This window comes from Cricetulus griseus, chromosome 4, assembly GCF_003668045.3.
Source record: "Cricetulus griseus strain 17A/GY chromosome 4, alternate assembly CriGri-PICRH-1.0, whole genome shotgun sequence".
NCBI classification, from domain to species: domain Eukaryota; kingdom Metazoa; phylum Chordata; class Mammalia; order Rodentia; family Cricetidae; genus Cricetulus; species Cricetulus griseus.
Window position 1 is genome coordinate 153,446,149 of NC_048597.1, and position 25,019 is coordinate 153,471,167.

The 25,019-nt window shown below is 41.1% G+C and overlaps 1 long non-coding RNA gene and 1 pseudogene across 14 annotated transcripts in view; both read right to left on the reverse strand.

Moving 5' to 3' along the window:
- Nucleotides 1-242: 242 nt before the first annotated feature.
- LOC103162770 overlaps nt 243-25,019 on the reverse strand; it is a 163,133-nt gene continuing 138,356 nt past the window's right edge. For 13 of the 14 annotated variants that reach the window (XR_004769601.1, XR_004769602.1, XR_004769600.1 and 10 more), the window contains 4 exons: nt 16,142-18,567; nt 6,489-6,707; nt 4,022-4,155; nt 243-3,406 (listed from right to left, as the gene is read on the reverse strand). This is a non-coding gene — a long non-coding RNA (uncharacterized LOC103162770). Of the gene's footprint in view, nt 3,407-4,021; nt 4,156-6,488; nt 6,708-16,141; nt 18,568-22,256; nt 22,427-22,906; nt 23,041-25,019 lie in introns of all 14 variants that reach the window. The other variant, XR_004769596.1, reaches the window with a different exon arrangement.
- On the reverse strand, nt 7,494-7,645 carry LOC113831112 (annotated as a pseudogene).

Consider the following 25,019-nt stretch of genomic DNA (forward strand, 5'->3'; position numbering starts at 1 on the left):
GCTGGTTAAGGTGCCCAGACTAAAGGATTGTGGGAAATACAGCCTGTGCTTCCATGCTGCCAAGTCATGATGTGGGTTTCTGTGGCTAGTGAAATGAAGCCAGAGGGTTTCACAGGCTTCATCACCCTGAAAGCTCCTGCATGGACTGCTAGAGGCACACAGGGGCTCTGGTCTGGGAATCCAATCCAGAGCCTGCTAGGAAAGGATTTCCCCAAATACAGATGACAAAATAGAAAAAAGGAGAGAGATAATCATGTTTATTGAAAGTCCACTCTGTACCAGGTATTGTGTGCATTATTTTAGTCAATCCTCTCAGCAATTTCAACACAGAGCTTCTAGACTCATTTTTAGAAGCTTAATGTAGAGTTGTGACTTTAACCATGGTCTGATGGGCTCTGAAGCATAGGAGGACTGTGGCTTTTTGGTCTCACGAATTTACCTCTGCAAAATACAATACAATTCACTGAGCTGTTAGTATGCATATGTTGGCTTAGATGAGCACGGGCTTCAAAGTTGCATCCATATCATAAAACATGGGACCACTGAGTACTTGGATTAAGAGGTTTAAAGTTTATTCCAATGTACATTAGAAGTCATAGAAGGTTTTAGAAAGAAGTTGAGATTGGGGTTGTCTTAGTTGGCTTTCCATTGCTGTGATTAATACTATGTCCAAGAGCATCTTGGGGAGGAAAGGGTTTATTTGTCTTTCAGTTCCATGTCACAGTGCATTACTGAGTGAAGTAAGAACAACAACTAAAGACAGGAATCTGGAAGTAGGAACAGAAGCAGAGAACATGAAGAAAGACTGTTCCCCATGGCTTCCTTGGACCACATTCTTATACTGACTATAACCACCCATCATGAGTGTCGCTACCACATCCACTAGTGGATTTGGCCCTTACATTTCAATCATGAATCAAGGAAATGCCCCACCAACATGCCTATGGGAATCTGAATGAAGGAATTTTGCCAAATGAGGTTCTTCTTCCCAGATGACTCCAGTTTTGTCAAGTTGACAGAAAACAAAAACAAAAACAAAAAAACAGGATAGGGGTATGGTCATAATTTTCTTTCCCACTTTTAGATTGGAATTCACTATTCTAGGGTGTAAGAAGAGATCAACTGGAAAACCAAATGAAGAGGAGGAAGCAAGCCCCGGCTCTGGGAAGGTAGCAATAAAGCTTTGGGTTAAGTGCTAATCAGAGGCATGGCAGATTACATGCCCATCGGCATTGTACAGAAACATTTCCCGTGGTCAGTCCTCCAGAAACATGTAGTTTCCCATAAAAGGTGGAGCCTATGTCTTCTCTCATGAACCCGGGCAAGCCTTTGTGACTGCTTCAACTTATGGTGTATGACCAAAGGGTACTATGACCTTCAAGGGCAGGTCAGAGACAGCAATACAAGTATACCTGGTTCTCTTTGTCTCAAGATGTGGCCATTGTAAGCTTGCTGTTACACTGTAGAAAAACTAGCTATCCACATAGACAGGACCATGCTGAAAGAAATGGGCTTCAGCTGAGCTCCCTGTCGATATAGATTGCCATGTTACTAACTATCTGAGGAAGACATGATGGAGCAGGACTAAATTTATGCATTTAGTTGATGAGTCCTGTGTGGCACAGAACAGAACTGAGGTAAGGTTTCCTGTCTAAGTCCTACCCAAATTACAAATTTGTAAACAAGCTTGGTTACATTACTAAGTTTGCTGGTGATTTTTATTGTGTTGGTAGACAGGTAACCAAACTGACACCCATCACAAAAGGAACCAACCAGACAAGGGTTTGCTGGTCTGTCAGCCAATGGCAAATGACAACTCACCCCGTCAAGTGACAGTGACAAGTGACAACAGACCTTTGTCAGCTGTACTTACTCAGCTGTGCCCTATTACTCTGGGAAGTGAAAAGTTTTGGCTTGGATGTACCATGCATCCATTGATAGTCAATGTGTTTCCAACCATCTTGTTTCTAGAATGTACATTTTTAGAGAAGTGGGCATAGACAAATGATCTGATAGAAAAACACACACAGTCTACTGACTGTGTCTTAGACAAAGTGTTAGACCTTTCATACCTTTTTTCTCACCAAATACAAATGAAGAAAAAAAACTCCTCTAGAGTCCTACACTGATTAATATACAACCAGTGTGTGCCAGGTATAAGATTCAAACTCAAGCCTGAGTCCATTGCTTTGCCTCTTTCCTCTACATCGTCTTCCATGCTTCACCCCAGTTTATTTCAGTTTGATTTTGACACATGTGTACTGTCGGCTTTTATTTTCAGCACTAGTGAGTGGTGTTCATTGCAGCATTCAGCTACAGTGCTACATCCCCAGGCCCACTGTTGACTTTTTGCTGGGGATTTATTTTCCCTCCTGAGCAAGCTAGTTACCTTTCTTGGCTACTATTCTTAAAGGAAGAGTTTCATTCCTGAAGCATACACTCCACGGCCCCTGATATTGGAAGCAGATGGCCTACAGTATGTTGTGAGACATGGGAATCAAAATTAAAAAAAAAAAAATTCTGTCACGGTTTTGGAATGCTGTGCTTCGATGCTGAGAGGAGGCTTTTCAAAGGGGTTTTTTCTTCTTCATTACGTTAGCCATTGCCTTTGTTTACAGGACTCTTGAGGTCAGGGTGAAGACGTGTCTTACAAATTGAAGTGCACAGAGTTAGCCGTGTGGAACTTCTAGTCCTGCACCCTCCTTAGGCTCCTGAGGAAGCAAGATCCTCACACAGGCGTCTAGATGTTTGAATGGAAAGAGTCCCCACTCTCACTTTTTGGGATAAGAGGCTATGGGACCAATAAGACGTGAGTCCTCTGCCTGTGGCATGTTCAGTGACTGCTGAAAGTACGTACCAAGGTTCCACCATTTTGTCCTGGCATAACCTCTGCCCACGGTGACCTTGCTCAAGCCATTAACCGCTCATCTTTACTCATGAGTTCCTAGGGGACAGCTGTGCTCTGCCAGAGCTTGAAATCTCCCTACTGATTTCAAGTCGCTTCTGAAACATAAGCCATCAGAACATCATCCAAATGTCCTCTCAATAATCCAGATGCATCATTCTCCCTCCCCTGCAACAGTCATTCGTTTCTTTCTTAGCAGGCTGTTTTCCAAACCTTTGACACGGTGCCACACCTCATCATTGCCACCACCACGGAACATGCCAGTTTGTCAGTTTTAATCTGTCTAAAATCCTGCTACCACCAGCACAAACCTTTGGATTTCTTATATGTTGATACAAAGATTTCACACATTGATTTTTGTGGAGCTCTGATTTCATGCAAGCTAAGCAAACAGTGGCAGGTTGGTTGTTGGGGTAATGAATGCTCCATCAGATTAATAGAAATCGATGGCATTGGCAGGTTCTGGAGGAGACGCAGGGTCTGGGATCTGGACAGCACACTCTGCCAGAACAAGACAGATGGTTAGAAGCCAACACTCTTACCTCTTTAACTTGATGGGCTCATTAGCAGATTTCCCTCCTTTGGGTCTCATTTGAGTTTCTTGATTTTAAATGGCACCCTGTAGATTGCCCACTAGTCTGGAAAACTACTGACAGAGGCTTCCCATGACCTGGCATAGAGAATATTCTACTACCCAAGGTTTATTCAGTAGCCCAGACAGCTAGGATTTTTGCAAATAGGTGCTGGGATACTGCATCTTTAGTGAACCACTTGGATGCAGGAAATTAATGTTTCCTAATTAAGAACCATCGTTTCTCTAAACAAATGTGCAGAAAAAGATCAAATCCTGTATTAGGCACATGATTTGTGTTGAAGCCATGAAAGGTACATGACATTGTCATCACCATTGTATTTACTCTCCTTACTTTGTAGGCGGGGAACTGAGGATTGGGAATTTTGTCTCAAAGAAAAGAGTTAGAGAATGAAAAAGACAGAATTTGTCTCTAGGTCTACTGTGGTCGCCCACACTGGGAACGTTTCATTTTATCATTGGTCTCAATCACAAAGGCAGATGGCTAAGCCTGTGGCCAGCATTTCTGGCACTAAATTACTTACTACTGTGACTTCTCCCTTCTTCTTGCAGATCCCAGGGATTCTCAGCTTTCTTTCTCTTCCTTTTATTGTTTTGAGACATGCTTCCATCCTCAGGGTTCTCTCTTCTCCCCTACTTTTGTTCCAAATGAGTATCACTGAGGGGAAATAACAGTGTGGGAAGGAAGCTTCAGATCTGCCATGGTTCTTATAGTCAAGATTCAACCAACAGAGACAGATTCTCTCTCTCTCTCTCTCTCTCTCTCTCTCTCTCTCTCTCTCTCTCTTTCTCTCTCTCTCTCCCTCTGTCTCTCTCCCTCAAATGTCTCATTGTTGTTTGCAGTGATTTCCTTTCCAGGTGGCATCTTATGTTTTCTTTTTATTTGGGTTGGCTTCTTCCACTGTAACTGGAGAGGGCTGCTTAGATTATAGAGATGACGCTAAATCAGTTTACACTTTTTACCCAAGTTTGAGTTATTTCTACATTTTTTTATCTGTCTATTAGTGGCCAGTCTCTCAAATAGATAAAATTCCTATCAAAGACCCCAGAAGCTCACCCACATGCTTCAAACTGCCCTCTATGGATGCTTCTTCACCCTGAGAGCCATCTCCTGTTCCTGATGCTGGTATATATCCTGGTAATTTGCCGACTCCTCTGCTGCCTCTGGCTGTCTAACATCTTTTTCCACACTCTGCTTGTGAGCATCACCACACTGTTTTCAATCACTTTACTCACCTCTTTGGAAGCAGTACTACTCTTGCTTTTCCTAGCTTCATACTTCCCCTCTATCTTACTTTTCTATCCCTTCCTCATGTCAAACCCACTGTTCAGCCATGCTTTTACTTTTCAGACTTGACAGAAGTTGTCCTGGGAGGTGAATATGGCTCATGGTTCCAATATCACCATAATAATGACTCAAAAGTTTTCACACCTTAACTCCAAAATAGCATCCAGTGGGAAATGTCCAGGCAGAGTGCACTATTAATCTTTAACATACTGCACCTTAACTTCGTATTTCTGACCTTCCCATCTTCCCAGAATTCTGTTAGTACATAAAATTCATTCCTTTAACTGTTTAGTCCTGTTTATAAATCCATTCATTTATTCATTAATTTGTCCAATACACATTTACCAAGTGTGCATTCTGGGTCAAGTTTTAGGCAAGGAGGTGGCAGCTCAAGAGCAAATGACATATCTTGAGTTTGACACTGAAGGTCTTCCATCCCTTAATATCACAAACTGTTCTCCCATTGTCCCCAGCATATCTAAGATCTGTAGCCTAACTAGTTTCCAACATTCACACTAATGAGTTTTTTTCTCACCTTTGTGTCTCTGGCCTTTTGTTATTCCTGCCTGAAATAACCTCTTCCCATGTTTCTGTCATCTAAAAAGTCAATATTTCCTACAAGTCACTTGTGTCTTAAGAGTATTAGCATAATTCCATTTCCATTTTCTACCTCCCTATAGGGTGTTGTGACTCAATGGTCCCTTCTTTCTACTGTGATCATAGGAATTAGGAAGGCATGTCAGAGTATTTTGGTAGCATGTTTGTCTTAGAGTCCTTTAATGAGGTTTCTGTAGCAAGGAAAAACTTCCTGAACAAGGACAAGATTAAAGCACTCTTCTACTTACTCCTTTATTATTCCATTAATGACAGAGCTCTTTGAAAAAATATGGGTTTCCAGGGGGTGTGAGCCTGTTCTAGGATGGCTATAAATGCATCTGGCTTCCTGAGCCCTGGATGTTCTCGGTCTGCTCCTCTGAAGCCTAACAGCACTTGCTGGCAGATTCAAGCCTGACTACAGGAGAAGCTAATGTAGACTATGAAATACCAGACTACTGTGAGCAAACTGCAACATGTAAGAATTCTTCTGATGCCCATGGAACTTCAAAACAGACCTCTTCTAGATGGTCTCGCTTGACTGGATGCTCAATAACCCCCAACACCATATGGGAAATACAATCTGGAATTTTATGGAGAAGGAGCATGTCAGCCCAAACCATAAAATACACATTTTCTTCAACTTCTTTATGATTTATCCAACTGAGAAAGTCCTTAGAGTTGACCTCCACTGTTCAGATTATGGCATCTACTACACAAGACTTGATCCATGACAAATCTGCCATTATCACTGGTAGATGTCCTTAAGGTCATGGATGCATGCTAAAATCACTAGTATGGGAGCCTGCTTTCATCAAGAAATTTTCCTACGGCCTTTGAAGACACTTTCAACTGCTAAGTAACTAGACCTTATGAAAGAACCCATCTAGAACTTCCTAAGACAGAACACAGAGTCACTGCATTATAACTACTGTATTATGTGATCCAGTGGAAGGGGAGTATGGTGGTAACTGGAATTCCTTACTGTCTTCTACCCAACAACAAGAGCAAGGTATTATTGAAATTGACCCTGTCCTTACTCATCATGCTGTTCTCACTCTCAGAACTAGAGAACTGGTCCCAGGCATAATTGTTTCAGACTTCACTACCTTAAGCAGTAGCCTCAAAGTGCACCCCACAGCTTTATAGAATATGTCATAGCCAGAAGCATATGATCCACAGGGACTTGGGAAGACATTGGTTTTGTGCATGAGAGTATCTGATCATGAGACTTCGAGGCCAGCACTGATGACTTCACGGTATGGGATATTGGTCAACACCAAAGACTCCTGGGTGCACACTTCCACGAACAGCTTCACTCCCATGGGCTGTACAGCAAGAAAAACATGAGGTTAGGGCAAGCAATAATTTCCATTTGTGATCCTAAAGCCTGGTTTTCTCATCCTGATACAGTATTTGTTTAACTCTCATCATGAACTTAAGGAGTCAATGATTCTTTCCACACCCCCACAGGTCTACCTATAAAATAGGCATCCTTTTATGGAATCAGATATTTAAGAGCCCAGAGAAAGTATTGAGAAAGCACAAAATCTTAGGAAAGCTGACACCTATGTATGTTGTGTTTCTTGTTTTGCTTTTGTTTTACAGTATATACTTTCTGTTGTATCCTCAGGACCTGTCAAAGTACGTGTCACTTAGTAGGCAGGCATGCATGAAGTGTAAAAGAATGAATGAACCAGGGCTTTGGTAATCATTCACTCTTTCAACGCAATCAATAATTTAAATTTAATTTAATAAATTTCGAGATAGAGTTTCTCTCTGTAACAACCCTAGCTGTCCTGGAACTAGCTCTATAGACTAGGATGGACTTGCACTCACAGAGATCCTCCTGCCTCTGCCTCCTGAGTGCTGGGGTTAAAGGCAAATGCCACTACCTTCTGGTTCAATACATTTTTAAAAGTTTGCAAGGTATCTGAAGAACTTCTTTTCTGCATCCCTCTTTCTCAGTAATTAGTTTACAAGCATCTCAACTTGAAATCACAATCTGCATTTCATTTCATGGGCATAGTTGGCTGTGAAGTAGGAATTCTGTGTCATTGGCTGATACCAGGCACTCACATAGTTAAATGGCTTCTATTTTTATAATTAACAAACAGGGAGAGCATGAATGCCATTTCTCACTACCACAAATTATGTAGTTGAGTTTCCTGTGTTTAGGGAGATAAAAGGGGTCAGCCTAGGTGGATGAGCCTCACCCTAGGAAACTATGTTTGTGATCATAGTCTCTCCCATGCCAGATAAGCAGAGCACACTCTTCATACCATTCCTAATATAGGGTTTAAAGTATGGATCAGTGTAGAAGAAAAGGAATGGAGAAGAGTTAGAGTTAGATCTGGGTGGAACTACTCAGACTCACATTTGACCTTTTCTCTGGAAACCTGGAACAGGAAGCCTGGTAATACTAGAGCAGAAGGAAAGTGACAGAGATGATCATGTAGAACAGGTGTGTACATATTACCAGAGCCAAGCATCAAGCTAGGTATGAACTGCTCTGCATCTTCATTGATCATAAATAGAGAAGGCTTGAGCTCTACCTGTTCAGGTCCAACTATTCTTCCATGGGACTCAGGCAATGGAAGAAGACCAATCTGATAGCCACAGCACCTTCTCTTGACATTTGTTGCCTGTGATGGCTTGAATATGAGATACCCTCATGGGCTAACTGTTAAAAACTTGGTCTCTAGCTAGTGAACTTTATTTGAAAAGCATTGAAAACTCTAGAGGGGGATGGAAAACTATAGGATGTAGGTTCTATAAACATGTTCCGTGGAGTTTTGTCTGGCCTCAGGCATCTTAATGTTTTTCTACTTCTAGGTCACCATAAGGTGAAAAGATTCCTCACATGCACCCACCTCTGTGATATTTTTTTTTGTCTTGCCCAGGGTGACAAAGCCCAGTGTGACAGAGCTGGCTTACTATGCACTAAAACCTCTAAGAGTATGAGACAGAGTAAATCTTTCCTCTTTTAAACTGTTTCTCTTAGATACTGTCACAATGTCAGGAAACTAACACCAAAAATTGATAAGGGAAAAGTGAGGTCATTTCTATGACCATTCCTCACTATGTGGTTCAGAAGACATTAGAAGTAATTTGTGAGAGAAATTTGTAAAAAGCAAGCTAGAGAGGCACTAGAGAATTGTCAGGGTCTTATCTGCACTTCTGATGGGATTTTAGCATATCAGAACAGTAATGGAAACACAGACAGTGGAGACTCAACTCACAGTTTCAGATAGGAATAAAGACTCTATTGGGAACTGAAGTAGAGACCTTTCCCTCAGACTTGGTAGAAAGCTGAATTTAAGTATGACAAACTAGTTCATACAGTGAAGAAATGTCAAGGCAAGCTATCATTCAGTATGATTATTGCTTCTGCTTTTAGCCAAGTTTATAATGAAAATTGGGAGCAAAGAGCAGAGGGGAGAGATTTGAAAAACAATTTGGCCAGAAAGAAAACTCATTAGTACATTTCTCAGTTCTCATCAGAGAAGCTTCTTTTTGCAGTAGATGGTAATTAACACAAAGACACACAACTGGCCAAGGTGTGGAGAATAAGAAATTGAGGAATCTCAGTCCTTAAAGAAACATCTGTATCATATCTGCCTCTCTAAAATCTCAACAATCACCATGGAAGAGGAGGCTGAAAGATTTCAAGAGCCAGATGTCCTGGAAGATTAAGAGGAAATAATGTTTTTCAGGCACAACGGGGAAGTACCACATATGAACTGACTGTGGCTGTGACAACATACCAGCATGGAGAAGGAGGTGGGCATTAAGTCCCACACAGAGCTTGGAACCTATTGATGTATAGCTACTGGGACAGGGAGAGTCAGTTTTCTTCTAGGGTGTGGTCCTTGGTTGGAAGACCATGCATCCAAGAGTAAGTGGGCAGCATAAATTGGACCTGATACATTTTTTTGTTATTGACATTTTAAAGTAAACACAAATAGGTAGGTAGGGAAAGCAAGGTAGATCTGTAAGAAGTTGGAAGTGGGTGAATATGATCAAAACATGGAAAATTCTCAAAGAACTCTTTAAAAAAGAAAATTGTGAAAATAGAGAATTGGGCAGTTCAAAAGATTAAGACTACTTATAGAGAAGCCAAATACTTTACATTAGGGCAATAGGCAACACGACAAAGTGTCTCGGGAATCTGTCAGGCCACGTAGAATCATGTATAAATCAAACTCACTTAAAGTCTTTTCTTTAAGAAGAAGCCCTAGGGCATTGTCCTTGAACACAGCCATATAGGGAAGTTATTAAAACATGTAGACATTTAAATGACATTGGACACTATAGCTGCCATTCAAGGCACCCCATTACTGCTCAGGCTAGTGACAAATCTTAACATTATTCACATGATGCTGGAATTGGAAACATTCAGGATGCAAGAATAATGGTGTCATGGAGGCATCCAATTAGACTTCAAGCTAAAGACTGACATACTATGGCAGAAAATTTCTCAATCTAGGCAAAGAAATGAGCCTTCAAACAAAAGAGGCACTTAGAACCCCAAAATAGATGTGACCAGAGAAAATGTACAATGCAAAAAATAACAATCAAGATGAAAAAGTTACAAAACAAAGAGAAACTATTAAAACTTCAGTGTAAAATGCTCAATTCACAAAGACAAAAAAAAAAAAAACCAACAACATCAGTATAACATTGCAGAAAACTAACTCTGGGAAAGTATGGCATGATGTATTTCAAATCCTAAAAGTAAATAAGTGCCAATGGAGATTGCTACATCCAAAGCCAAATTTATCTTTTAAAATCCATAGAGAATGAAAAACATTTCAACACAAGTATAAACAAAAGTATTCATGACCACCAAGCCAGTGTTGAAGAAGATACTTAAAGGAAATTTAAACACTAAGGTGGAGCAATGACAACCTCAACCATGAGAATACAGGAAAAAAATAAATTTCCTATTACTATTAGATGAACAAAGGAGAATGGGAATGAATCAATCATGTCCAGATTGGCAACCCACCAAACTCTCATAAAGCAATAGAGTAGAAACAATAGAATAAACAATTGAGCCACCAGAAAAAAAAAAACATCAAAGTTAAAGAAATTAGTAAATCCCTCTTCATAATAACTCTAAATGTACATGGTCTTAATTATCCAATTAAAAGATGAAGACTAGCTGTTTGGATTTAAAAAAATAAGGTCTAGCTCTTTGTTGTCTACCAGAAACACATCTCACTGGCAAAGATCCATGCAGATTGAAAATGACAGGATACAAGTAATTTGCAAAGCAAATGGAAACTAAAAACCTACACCTGACAAAGTAGATTTCCAACAAAAGCTAGCCAGAAGCAATAAGGAAGGTGACTGCACATGTTATTACACAGCAGTTTTCTCCTAGCTGAAATATTCTGTCTAGGAGGTAAACAAAATTTCACATGGCTGGGAACGAATAAACTTGAAAGGTTCTCAAGAGTACCTCCCCAGCTTTATAGAATGAATAAACCACTGATAGAAGAGATAAGATGCATAGGGGAGATATGGACCTGTCCTGCTTTCAGAGAGAGCTCCAGGTTTGCAGTTCTCAAGAGTCATCATCTATGTTGGGGTTAGATTTTTAGCGATACAGCTGATTTGAATCATACCTCCTACTGTAAGAAACCTCTTATTCATATTCTGGTTTATCAAGTTGGACTTTGGTGCAATCGTTACTTTGATCTGCCATGGGTTTCTAGGGTAAGTGTGTGTGTGTGTGTGTGTGTGTGTGTGTGCTGCATCTCCCCAGAAAAAGTCCCTCACACAAGGATTACGAAGGAGACCAATACAACAATATGTTATAATAACTGTAAATACAATTGCACCAAAGGTTGATACCTCCAATTTAATAAGTAAAATTCTATTAAATGAATAAGAAGAACTAACAACAAAGTTTCCAAAACTCACCCAGAAAACAAGTGATATCAAAAACTGGTGAAAGTGCTGTCGAGACGAACTCTTATAAGCTGCTGGTGAGGATGTAAATTATTCTAGCCACTATGAAAACTAGGAAGGAAGTATTTCAAAAAGCTAAAAATAAAACTCCCATGTGGCCCAGTTTACCACTCTTGCCAGAAAATCATGGCATATTTGTATACCCATATTTATCATTCATACCATTAGCCATTCAACTAAGATATTGAACTAGTCTAGATGCCTATTGATAGATGAATGGACCAAAAAAATATGTATGTGACATATGAATATTAATGAGTTGTGTATATATAATGAAAATGGTAGGAACTAGAGATCTTTGCGCTAAGCAAAATAACTCAGATTTAGAAAGATAAATTTTGCATATTTTCTCTCATATGCAAGCACAGGCAATCCAAGAGGAGGGAGGACATGTGCCTATAATCAGCAAGGACATAGGGGTGGTCTCCCCAAGCTCATCAGGGCTCATGCACATCACCATACATAATGGCCATGCCAGGCATGGAGCTACAGGGCTTTTGCTCTGATGGCTTTTGTTCTGGTTCTGGTTAGCCCTTTCCTCATTATTTCTATATTATTCCCCTTGGACCTGTAGTTTGTAGTCTGTGCCACTATTTACCAAGTGTGTGGTTCACTTTTGATTTGACAGGGACTCACAGCTAAGAGTTTGCCATGAGTCCCAGAGGAGACCTTGGGCTTGAACTTTAGAATTGCATTGGAATGAAGTTTGTGGGAACTCTGAGAGATGGACTGGATGCATTTCATACCAAGAAATGACCATGTGTCTTTTAGAGACTTAGTGTTGGGAAGGTCATGGAGGGAACATGTAATGTCCCCACAGGCTGATTGCTGAAGCCTTGGTCCCTAGCTGGTTGCTCTGTCTTGTGAGATGATGGGCACTCAGAAGGAAAACCTGCCCAGAGGAAGTAGGTTATAGGTCATTAAAGATGTGTCCTTTGGTGGGCTGTATCTTAGCCCTTTTTGTCTTTCTCTCTAATTTTTGGCCAACAAAGGGTCAAGATGCTCTTCTGCACACTCCATTACCATGAAGCTTTCCTTGCCCAGAGACTCAAAGCAACAGTGACAGCCAATCATGGAATAAAACCACTGAAACAATAGGCCAAAGAAATCCTTCCTTAAACTGCTTCTCTTGGGCACTCACCACAGTGGCAGATGTACTAACACACTGCCTAGACTCTAGGAAAGACTGTCAGAGCTGCAGTAGAGCCATAGGTAGAGCATCTGCCTTTCCATTAAACTGCTTCAGGTACCAGCTGGCAGTGGCAGACAGTGTCTGCTGCTATGGTCCATTGTGGATACACAGCAGAACAGCTCTCATCTAAGCAACGCAGACTTAAGATGAGTGACTAGCAGATCTGTACACACAGGACATCAAAATGAAATCAATTCCCTGCAAATTTACAGAGAGATTTCATCTGAATGTTCATCTGCAGAGTTAGCTGACAAAATTCTCCACCCATCTGCCCAGCACAGACAAAGCAATAAAGATATGCTCTCTCTGTCTATCTCTCTCTCTTTACTTCTCTGTGTGTGTCTGTCTGTCTCTCTTTTGTGAGTGTGTGAGTGTGTGTGTGTGTGTGTGTGTGTGCGCGTGCACACATTCGTGCACACACAAAGGTACCACAGCACTGGACATCAGTCCTATATTTCACTCTTTTTGAAACAGGATCACTATTTGGCTGTTGTTTATTGCTGCACATGCCAAGTTAACCAGTCATGAACTGCAGGGGTTTCTCCTGTCTCTGCCTTTCATCTTACCTTAGGAATGTTGTTTTTACAGACACAGACCACCATATCCAGCTTTGTGTGGATTCGGGGATGATAATTTAGGTCCTCACACTATCGAGGGAAATGGTTTATCCACTGAGCCACCAGTTCCCTATTCCTGGAGATATCTTTTAAGTGACAGTGTAACAAAACCTGATATGAATATCTTTTCTGTGCATTTCAGTTTATTGTGCTCTGATGGCTGCAGTGACAGTAGCCAGTGCCCCTCCACACTCTTTAATAAAATGCTCTGTGAAAAAAAAAAAAGCAAACAGGCTAGCTACAGGGTGAACACCAGTCATCACTCCACTATGCAGTCTGACACACTCTTGTTCTTCAGGATCTTATCTTATTGACTGTCCCATAAACACCTTGAAATCATTAGTTGAGTGTTTCCCCCCACCTGTAGGAATTTGCAGTGCAATACTGATCATTATGAGGAATGATGTAGACGGCTCACCAATATTCCTCTGCCACCAAAATTAGTCTATTATTTATGTTTGCTTTGGGCAATTATCAATGAACCAAGATAAATAAAAATAATTGGCTTTCAACTGGCTAAATGGATTTGTTAATTATTCACCAGAAAATTAATCAGCCCCGTTTATTTAAGGGGAGGTCATGGAAGAATCTCCCTATACTCATCATTTGAAAATATTGTTGTAAACAAGGGACAAAGTCAAACAAAAGCCAGGAATATAGTGAGGAATGAAGGATAAGTTGATATCTAAGCAAACCAATTGACAAGACACTAGGCCAAGAAAATAGACTCACTGGTTCTGTCCTCAAGGAACTTTGAATTGAGGAAAATAGTCCAGATGCTAATGGAAATGAGGGAATAACGTGGTTACTGCAGGTTCAAATCAAAGGATCTAAAAAGAAACCAGTCTTTTTGGGTAGAAGGACATGACTTAGAAAGCTATAGTATATAAATTTTAAATTGGTATACACTGACTTTCCTGGTGGCACAAGCTCATTTGTTAAATCAGAAACATGTATGATCGAAATTTTGAGTGACAAATAATTCAGTCTCTCATAGATGAACACAATCTTTGTGTGCATTCCATCAGAGTCAATTTTGTACAAACAAGGATTCTGAGTAGTGTAAAATCACTTTATACAATAGTCTTATGGGTAATATGTGTGAGCTAGTTCAGCAATTCTTGGCACATAAAGAGCTCTCATATAAAAGGAAGATTTTATGCATCTGTTTAACTTCAGGTTGCAAAAATATCTGGGTAATTCAGAGCTTATCCTCACAAAACCTGAAGGAATATACACATCCAAGACATCCAACAGTGGTGATGCTGTATGCTGCTAGGTGCTGCCTTCATTTGAAAAGTCCCAGGTAGAAAAGAATAGAGAGACCGTGACACTGGAATTGAAGGATCCTGTGGTATCTTCAGACCTTAAAAACTGCAAGATAATGTGAAAAACTCTGTTACTTAATGAAATCTATTTTATTTTTTGATTTGTGGGTTTATGTGTGTGTGTGTGTATGAGTATAGATCTTCAAAATTGCCTGTATTTGAAAATACTTATCTTGGAAATAGTCCCTTAAAATGTATCTCAAAATTTCCTCTAAAAACATTTGCTTGCTTGCTTCTCTAAGATGCAAAAGAGAAAGACTGCATGTGAAATCCAACTGCATCTCATAATAGAAGCCTGACCTTCAGAAATGAGGTTAAACTCATTGAATTTTGTTATCTTTATCTATGAAGTAAAGAAACAGCACACAGACAAAGGAGCATCATGAAGATGAAAAGGCTCATTGCTGCCCGTACTGCCTGATACATATTAGGTCTTAATACACAGAATCAGGTATCATAATTATTAGTAATATTGCCTTGGTCTCCCCATCCTTGTTTCAGCACTCCACTCCCCTTCTTTTTCTTCCCAGTAGTTCTCTCCTTTCACATCCCCAACTTAATCCCTCAAGGTACCAGGAGCAGTGTCAAATTCTACTGTCCCATTCCTTCTTGGATGTTCTCAGTGGTGATTGAGAAAGAGACTGGCCAGAGTGTGCAGGGTATCAAATATAAACAGAAAGGCAAGAGAGAGAAAGTAAAAGAAGACAGGGAGCAAAGAACAGAACAGACCAGCTCTTTCCCTCCTCCAGTCCTTCACCCCACACTACCACAAAGAGGAATAACACATGAGGAAAAGATACTGTCCCAAGATCAGGTAAGGAAACCTTAGACTGAAGCACTATCTCATACAGAAAGAGCCAGAAGGAAATGAGAAACAAGAAAGAAACTGCCAGACTCAGAGAAAGGGCAATGAAAGAGATAGATGATCTTAAAAAAAAAAAAGATAACAAATGAGGCTCTGATAAGTTTAATTTTCTAGGCCTGGGTGAGCTTTGCCTAAGCTCCAGCTAAATGGAAATATAAATAGCTGAGAAAGACGCTGGTGGATAGGAACTGACATAATGGACTATATTGACTCTCAGAAAGATAGGAGGGACCTTCTTAAAAGCATAATATTTTACATGGTCATTTATCAGACTTCCTCTGGCTGAGTAGAATCCTTGGGGCAGAGGAGGTAAGTGCATCGGCTAATCTTAGTGTTTTGTTTAAAGTGCACCCTGCACTGGGCTAGAAATCAGTTAGCTTTACTAGGCAGATGGGGCAGGGGGGAAGAACTCCTATCTCCCAGCAGCATTCATTAGCTAACTACTGAACAGAAGATCCAACACCCACTCTTCTCCACCCACTATGTGCCTCTTAACCTATCACCTCTCCTTCGGGGTTCCTCATTTGAAGAACCATTGAAGATTTTTTATCTTCCTCGTCTCATAGAGTCTAACTAATTCGTGAGCCCTGTAGGTGTTTATCCATTGGACACACTCACCTGTTAAAATCATTCACTCTTCCCCAGTTGTAGATGCATCTCTACACATCCCTCAGGTTCATGAACCTGAATTTCTGCCTGTACTTAGGGATGGGAGTGTTCTAGTTTGCTTTCTGTTGTTGTGATAAGAGAAGCAATTTAGGGATGAAGGGATTTAGCTTACCTTAGAGTCCTTCCATCATCAAGAGAAGTCAGACAGGAACCCAAGGCAAGAGCAGACACAGGAACCATGGAAGAAAGCTGCTTACCGACTTGCTCTCTGGTTTGCTCAGCATTTTTATACAGTGCAGGTCCATCTGCTAGGAATGATACTTCTCCATGTCCTGGGCCCTCTCAAATCAATTAGCTACCAAGAAAATGCCCCACAAATGTGCCCAGGGGTCAATCTGATGGAGGTAATTTGTCAGGTCAAGTTTCCTCTTCCCAAGTGACTTTAGTTTGTGTCAAGTTGACAACACAAACCAACCATTACAGGGAGGTTCCCTAAGTTTTCCAGCCCTTCCCACCCAGCATAGCCTTTGACACAGTTCTTCTAAGTAGTTGGAGCCTGCTAGAAGCCCCTTATGTATTTTTTAAATACTTGTCTGTTTCTTCTTTTGAGAACTGCTTGTTAACCTTATTAGCTCATTTACTGATTGATAGGTGTGTGTGTGTGTGTGTGTGTGTGTGTGTGTGTGTGTGTGTGTGTTTGATTTTTTCACTTCTCAGGGAAATTAAAATTAAAACTTTTTTAAGATTCTATCCCAACACAATCAGAATGGTAAATATCAAGAAAATAAATAACAACAAATGCTAGGAAGGATGTGAACCGAGAAGAATCCTGATTCTTTGCTGATGGGAGTGTAAACTAGCATAGCCATTCTTAAAATTGGTATGGCATTTTCTCAAAAGATAAAAATAGATCTACCATCTGACCCAGCTATATTACTCCTAGGCATATAGCCCCACACCCTCAATGACTCTATCCTAGCACAGAGACACTTGTACATCCATTTAATGCTTCCTCACAATAGCAAGGAAATTGAACCAGCCTGGATGTCCATCAGCAGATGAACTGATAAAGAAATTGTGGCATATACACACAATTGAATGTTAACTAGCTGTTAAAAATGAAATTTTCAGGGACCTAAATGATTCTAGAAAATATTATATTATTATGTGTAAGTGACCCAGACTCAAAGGTGACTCAGAAAGACAAAAACCATTTTCACTCTCATATGTAGATCCTAACTTGGCAGACCCTAACTAAACGTTTGTATATATGTAAATAAGGGAGTGTGAGAGTGGTTATATACTTTGAAAATAGATAGTCAACATGAAAGGGAAGCAAGAGGTGTTTAGAAGGGAAGGTATTGAGGGCAAAGGGTCACAAGTGACATGAATATAAAAAGGAAGATACTGAGGGTGGGAGGGATACAAGATGGAGAAGGGGTTGGAAGACTAGAGAGTAAGAAAAACAAGGACAAATTTTATTTGAAAAATTCCCTACTGTAATTGAATGCTCCATGTGCAAACAACAATTTTAAAAGAGAGAAAAAAAGAGGACTATGATGCAGAGGACTAAACTGGAAAGAGGGTTGGAAGATGTTCACAGCTCATTCTGAGATATGTTATCTGAGAGCCAAGAGCCAACTGAGGGCTTAGTAAAATGCTAATGTTTCATGAGTTAGATCTAATCAGTGAAGGTAATCATGACTTTCTGGTGTACTGGGTCCATAAAACACTCTTCTTGGTATTTCCCATCTTTGGCACAAAGGGAGGTGTTCTAGATGATGCTGTGATTATTTGCATTTTGACAGTTTTAGAGGCTGGCATATTGACACATATCAGTGGGTTAGTCCTGAATCTCTAGAGAAACAATTAACAGGATAAATATATATGGAATATATTAGATATGGTCAAAGTAGTCATACAATGGCTATCTCACACCAGAGAAATTGAGAACCAGGTAGTTGTTGATCCATGCAGTGGGATGTCTTAGCAGTCTGGTGCTGAAGGCCTGGAGGAATCCTGGAGAGCCACTCTGCAGTCCATGTTGGAAAACTGAAGAACCTGCCTCTACTATCTGTAAAGGATTCACCAGCAACAGTAGCAGTAGGATATATGAACTCACCAGTGAAAGTGAAAGCCAAATAAGAGGATAAAAAAGCAAAAAAACCTTTCCTTCTTCCATGCCTTTTTATGTGACAAGACAAGCTACCACAGACAAGCCCAGCTTCAAACTCTCATTATGTTCTCTTCTAGGAAGCCTAGGTTGTGTTGACAGTTAAAACTAAACATCACAGTCAGATTTACCCTAGTCCATCTGAGCAGGATTGTAAAGTCTACCAGACCTAAGCACTCATCCCTTGAAGAATCACCCTAAAGACTGCATTGGAATGTGGGGACTTTCTTAGATTTCCCACCCCCAAGTTTTTTCATACCCCACACCAAACAGATTAGCACTCTCTCACTCCCAACAGCATCGTCCTTGTCCACTTCTGCTACTTGGTGAAATAATTTCTTGTGCTCGGAATTTCCATAACACAAAGATTGTCACTTAAATCCATCATTCTCTTGCATCACTTCATCTCTTCAGGCAAGTCAAATCTAAAGCAGAGGAAGAAGACAACACAACCACTTAACCATATGAAGACCTAGAGACACTTCAAAAACTGCCTCTACCATATCATCTACCATCTTTACACAAGATAACACTAGGGATGTGCACTCACGGATAAAAAGCCATGTGAGCACATGGTTGGAAACAATGAGGATCAACTTTGTATCATCTTCTGTTAGTGTGTTTCTGGATGAGATTAGCTCCAAGTAAGTAAACTGAACAAAGAAGACCATCCTCAATGTGGGCAGGCATTTCCAGCCCACCCAGACTCCAAACAGAGCAGAAAGATGGGGAAAGAAAGAATTCCACCTCTTGTTTTTCTTGAGCTAGAATATCCATCTTCCTTCTCCTTCCCTCAGAGATCAGAGTTTCTATTTCTTATGCCTTCAGACTCCAGCATGTATGCCATCAGTTTTCCTGTTTCTCAGCTTATACCCAACATACTGTGGGAATTCTCAGCCTTCCACTATATCTATATATCAGCCTGTCTACCTATCATCTACCATCTACTTATGTCTACGGCTGCTTCTGTTTCTCTGGAGTATTTGACTAATACAAAAACACAGCAGATATTTCTAGGGGCATAACTAAAGATCCTGATCATGCAAAACTTGTGAAAGAAGAAGAAACATTAGGGTGGTAACTAATTCTGAAGCCATACACATGCACATAAGCACATCTTAAATTTGTGGATAGGAGCTGGATGGTGTCAAGTTAGCTTGGATGCACAATGGCTATCTTCAAGACTGAGCTAAACAAAGTTGTCAGTGAGGACCCAAGATGACTGATTAGGCAGGAAATAAGGTGCATTTCCACCCAAGACAGTCTCTCCACCATCGCTAACAAGTCCATCTATTTCCATCTGTTCCCGAGCATGACAACAAAAATGTTAAGAAGCAGAGTTCTCTTTTACTTTGAAACCTTGAAAACAGAAGCACAGTCTCTTAGTCTCTTTTTTCACGGTATTTCAACCCCTTAGTTAAGAAGATGGAATGTCCCTGCTATTTCCTGCCCTCAGTTTACCATCTTTGCTACAGTTATTCTTGGCCATACCTCAAGCGCTCTTTAAAATGTACCTAGATGTCAAAGCTCAATCCTAGTAATATATTTCTTTGCAGGGCTTTCTCCTGCAACTTATCCTCAAACTAATCACCTGGCAACTGAATCAATTAGATGGGTTGACCATCTGATTTTCACTTTTTGGTGTTTGGCTTTCATCTTCTCTAATAGACTGTAAATGTTTCTGGGTTTTAATATCAGACAAGCACACTGGCTTTAGATAGTAGTTTTGAGAGGGTTTCTTGTCTATGCCTCAGTTTCCCCTATGTAAAATGGTGAAAATGTAAAACCTCATGGAACCGAAGTAATTGTTCTTTAAAAGATTAATTTTATTAAGTGTGGGTAGGGGAGAGTGCATGCCACAGCTTGTGTGTGGAGGTCAGAGGACAACTTCACAGAATCAGTTCTCTCCTTCCACAATAGGTTCCATGGACCAAACTCAAGTCACTGGGCTTGTCAGAGAGTTCTTTTACCTGCTCAGAAATCTTTTCAGGCCAAGTTTATCCCTGAAGTGTCAGGTACTATCCATATTAACCTGTGCCTGATACAAGAGTGGCTGGTTCACTGTCCCAGTAGGATGTCCTCACAGTACATAACAACCTCCAGCCTTGCTGACATTTTCCCTCCAGCATCTGATAATCTGAGACTTTTCCCTTAATTTCTCAAACCTTGTGGTAGAAGAAATCTTCCCATACCCATGTTATACGCATGTACACACCTGTGTGTGTGTGTGTGTGTGTGTGTGTGTGTGTGTGTGTGTGTGTGTGTGTGTGTGTACACATTGCCTGCTTTCTAAAATTCAGTAGACCTCCTAAGAGTTGTGAATTAATAAACAGATACATCTGGAGAAAACATCTCCCTTATTGTCTGTGAAGGTGCCTTCACTTGTTGCTGGTGGAATATTACTTTCCTGAGACAAAGCCACATGTAGCTTCAGCAGCAAGGAGCTATCTATGGCATTATGACTGAGTTGTGTCTGTCTAAAATTCACACATGGGAATCCTAATCCCAGTGTGCCCTTGGGGAGATATGGCCTTGAAGGAAGTGAAAAAGGATGAATTAGGGCATGATGTGGAACCCAATATGGTCCATAGCTTTACACAAGATAACACTAGGGATGTGCACTCACGGATAAAAAGCCATGTGAGCACATGGCAAGAAGTCTGACATCCAGAAGGCAAGGAGAAAGAAAGTCAGTGTGTCAATACTTTGCCCTTGGACTGCCTAGTTCTGGAACTATGAACTGTTGTTAAGCCATCCAATGTGGAAGCCCCTATGATCACAAGTCTATTAGTGAAGATGCCTCCAGTTAGATAAATGAGTAAGAGCATCCAACAAGCGCACAGAAACCCAGACTACTGTATAGGGAAGAAGTGAAACTGACATCAGACAGAACATAGACAGCCCTGGGCAGCTCCTGCTTGGACCTCTGTAGGGCTTATTCAAGGAAGGAAGAGGCAATGGAGCAGCAGGGTCTGTGAACCCACACTTTTTACAGCTAACTGGCGGTGTGGTATCGGGGGAATGAAGGAACTCTGGCCTGCTTCCCATCTGCACTTGCCTCCCCCAGCTCTCATTGTCAGTTTCCAGGAACTGGTTCTGATCTGATGCATGGGCTGCACTTAAACTGTGTAGCCAAAGTAATTAACTCCTGTGACCAGAAGTGCTGTGTCAGCACATCCATTCGCCAGGCTGTCTCAGCTCCCTCGGAGCCAGCCATGTCTCTGCATCTCCTGACATTTTTAAAGACTGTGTAGCCGGCAACTTCCTGGGGATGGTGTAGGTCAGGGCTTGAAGAAGCCAAGCCTCACAGAATACAGGGCTTGGAGAGCTCTGTGGTTCTTTTCACTGCACCTTTGCTTTTTCTGAGCCCCTCTCATCTTCACATGAATGTCTTCTACTGAGGAGGATTCTCGTGCACAATCCAGAGACCTGGATGCAAATCCCATCTATACAAATGACTTCAGACTGATCTCTGTCTAATGGAAACACTGCAAGTTGCCTGCCCTGAGAGTTTGTTTCCCCCCCTTTGACAGTGTGAAGCTTTTAATGGTGAGATACACAGAGAACACCAGACCCTGTCTGGAGAGACTTGCTGCTTAGGGCACCACCACCCCCACTTTCAGTGTCTTTGTCTATATGTAATTGAGATAAACTTTTTCATCCATAAAGTACCTGTTAATTCTAGAACTCTGGTGTGCTACTTTTTAAAAATCCCTGAAGGCAAAAACCTCTTCTCTCCTATCTCTCTCTCTCTCTCTCTCTCTCTCTCTCTCTCTCTCTCTCTCTGTGTGTGTGTGTGTGTGTGTGTGTGTGTGTGTGTGTGTGTGTGTCTTTCTGTCTGGGTGTGTGTCTAGGTAAAAAATAGGTAGGTAGCAAATGTTCCCTAAAATACCTTAATCATTTTTGCTTTAATTTGTTTAACTATAGACATCACACATTGCCACCGTGCCTCTATCCACATACAAAATAATGCTAAGCAAAAAAAATGTGTGATGTTAGGTCAACAGGGAAAACATGCATGTGGAATGGAGAAAGTCCAGCTGAGGGAGGCTGTGGGGAAGAGTGGAAGAGGGACACTCTAAACTGCCATGCCAGGAGATGGAGAGAAACTCACCCATGTGACTCCCTGGCTACTCAGAAATGCCAAGACTCCACACAGTCATCCAGAGGCACACAACGGTTGCATTCACTGCTCCAGAGCCATCCGATGACCCACATGCTTTGGCGCTAAGACACAATGTGTGTGCCAATCCCCAAAAGGCAGTCAGCTCGAACTAGAATCTGCTGACGATTAAACAAAAATTGACCAGGTAAAACCCAGATATGATAAACTTCCCAACACTAAAAGAATTTGAAAACTACATTTAAAAAAATAACTAGAAAAGGAAAGGGGGAAGAGGTGCTCCTGTCTAAAACAAGGCAGCCATTGAAATTTACCAATTAGCTCCTTTAATTAAGGACAGTCTCCTTCAGTTACATTAATTTCTCCTAACCCTTTTCAGGCAGTCCAGAGTGAATAATAGTTTTGTTTCTGGCTGAAGAGATGCCAAGTTGAAGGCAGATTTTGGTTAATAAAATGGTCTTGGACTATCCAGAAAGAAATCCTGTCTGCTTCAAGAAACAGAGAAAAAATAGTTTTCCTGGATCTTCAAGAGAGAGACCTTCTTTTAACTGCAGCATCCTTTCTGAAGCACATTTGGGACAAGTGAGAAGCAGGACTCAATGATATTTGGGCCAACTCTTATGTTCCCAAGGACCTCTTACCTCATTGCAGACAACTCACACTAGGACTCTGGCCGAGGTCCAGTAGACTCTCCACACTGTTGCCAACCAGTCTACAAGTGACATTCACTAATCTCCCCTGCTCAAGGCCTGGTAATGGCTTCATTATTACATATCTGCAACCACATGAAAAATCTCACTATTGATTCTGAGATGATTTAAGGTGATTGCTTTTCTCCCCTGGCCCAACCTGTCCCAAGCCCCAGCAACTGAACTCTAATCAGACACAATTCTTCAATATCTCTCCACGATACAGACCATCACACTCTGCCTCTAATTTTGCCAGCTTCTACTTCACTTGTCCAAATCCCTAATCATTTCTTACCTTTTAGCAGGAAGCTGGGCATCTAGATGGCACATACTAGTTATGTGCTGAACAAAGAAGAATAAAAAAACATGGACCAAAGTTCTCATGGCTTCTCCTGGTCCCCAAACACTGTATGTACAGCTTATGTGAGGAGTCATTAGCTCTCCTTCTCCCATAGCCTCTCCTGCTCCTCTGGACAGTGAGGACCAGTGTGACTGCCACTCACTTTCTCACCATGCCTAGAACTAACCTCTCAAGACAGTCTCCCAGTGTTGTGTCCAATGAAGGAAATAGCTAATTAAGAGATCTGGATGCTGTATGCAGCTCTCGGTACCACCTGCACCGACTGAATGAAAGGACTTCCTTTCCTTTTCTTCCTGGATGGTATGATGAGGATCCCTCTGACTGTTTCCTTGCTGTCACTGCAGTTTGGTACTATGTTCAGGGGACTGGATGGAAGCTGATTGATTGTCTTGGCTCTTAACCCAGACACAGCATTCCAAGCCAAGACCTGGGGCAAGCCACTCACCTTCTCTGTGTGCTCACGTATATCATCACAGACTTTGTGTGGATGGCAAACAAAATGTTACTTTGCCAGATATACATAACGTGAAATTAATATCATCTATTAGTATGTTCTGACCACACTGGTCTTTCTAGTGCCTGATGGCTGTCTTCCTTTCCTTGCTCATTCTTTTAATTAAGGTCTTATATTAAATGTCTTTTTGTTTTGTCAATGAGAACTTCCCTGGCCAGTATGCAGTCTAGGCTCCCATGCTTGCCTATTTATGTCAATGTGACCAGCGTTTAGGGACCATTTCTTAGTCAATGATCAGTTTCCAGGTTAGACCATAGAACAAATACAAGAGAGAAATATATCTGCCTAATTTATCTTTGGGCACTATTCTAGTTTGTGTTCTAAGATTTCGATAAATACCAGGATCAAAAGAAACTCAGGGAGGAAAGGTTTATTTTATTTACGTGTTCCATTCACAGTTCCCCACTGAGGGAAGCCAAGGCAGGAACTCAGACAGGGCAGAAATCCGGATGCAGGACCTGAAGCAGAGGCCACAGAGGAAAGCTGCTTACTGCCTTACTTCCCCATGGCTTGCCTAGGCTGCTGAAGTGTACCACCCAGGACTTACTCATGGTGGGCTGGCACCTCCCACATCAATCATTAATCAGGAAAATGCTTCCACAGACTTGCCTGCTTGCCAGTCTGATAAAAAACATTTTCTCAATTGAGGTTCTCTTTTCCCAAATGACTCTAGCTTGTGTTAAGCTTTCAAAAACCAAACATACAGCAACTAGTCAGTACAGATACCCAACACCTCTCACAGAGATTAGGAACAACATTTATTGCGTAGCTAAATTAATGAAGTGTAAAGAGGGAATTGAAGAAGTTTCGTGGAAATGACAATCCTAGACTTTAGATAAAGTTCCATCTGACAATAGAATTGTAAGGTGCAAGATAAGATTAATTTAGCTACCTGGAGGTCAGGCAGCTGAAGGATAGTCAAGTAGATGGGAGAGCATGCGAGGTCCAAGCTTGTGAATGGAGTGCAGTGGTCTCCAGCATTAGCTTTGCAGAACAAGGGCTGGAAGCTGGAGGGGAAGTTGTTGGATGACAAATATTTTGCCATCTGCAATAAATCACTGGGACTTTCCTTTCTAAAGGCATTCAGGGACCGGGCGTGCCTCGGTAATTTTAATAAAGCTCTTTTCAGCTCCAAACCTGAAGAACAATGATCTTCCCAGTTTCCTTCTTTCATATTTTTAAGGGAGGCA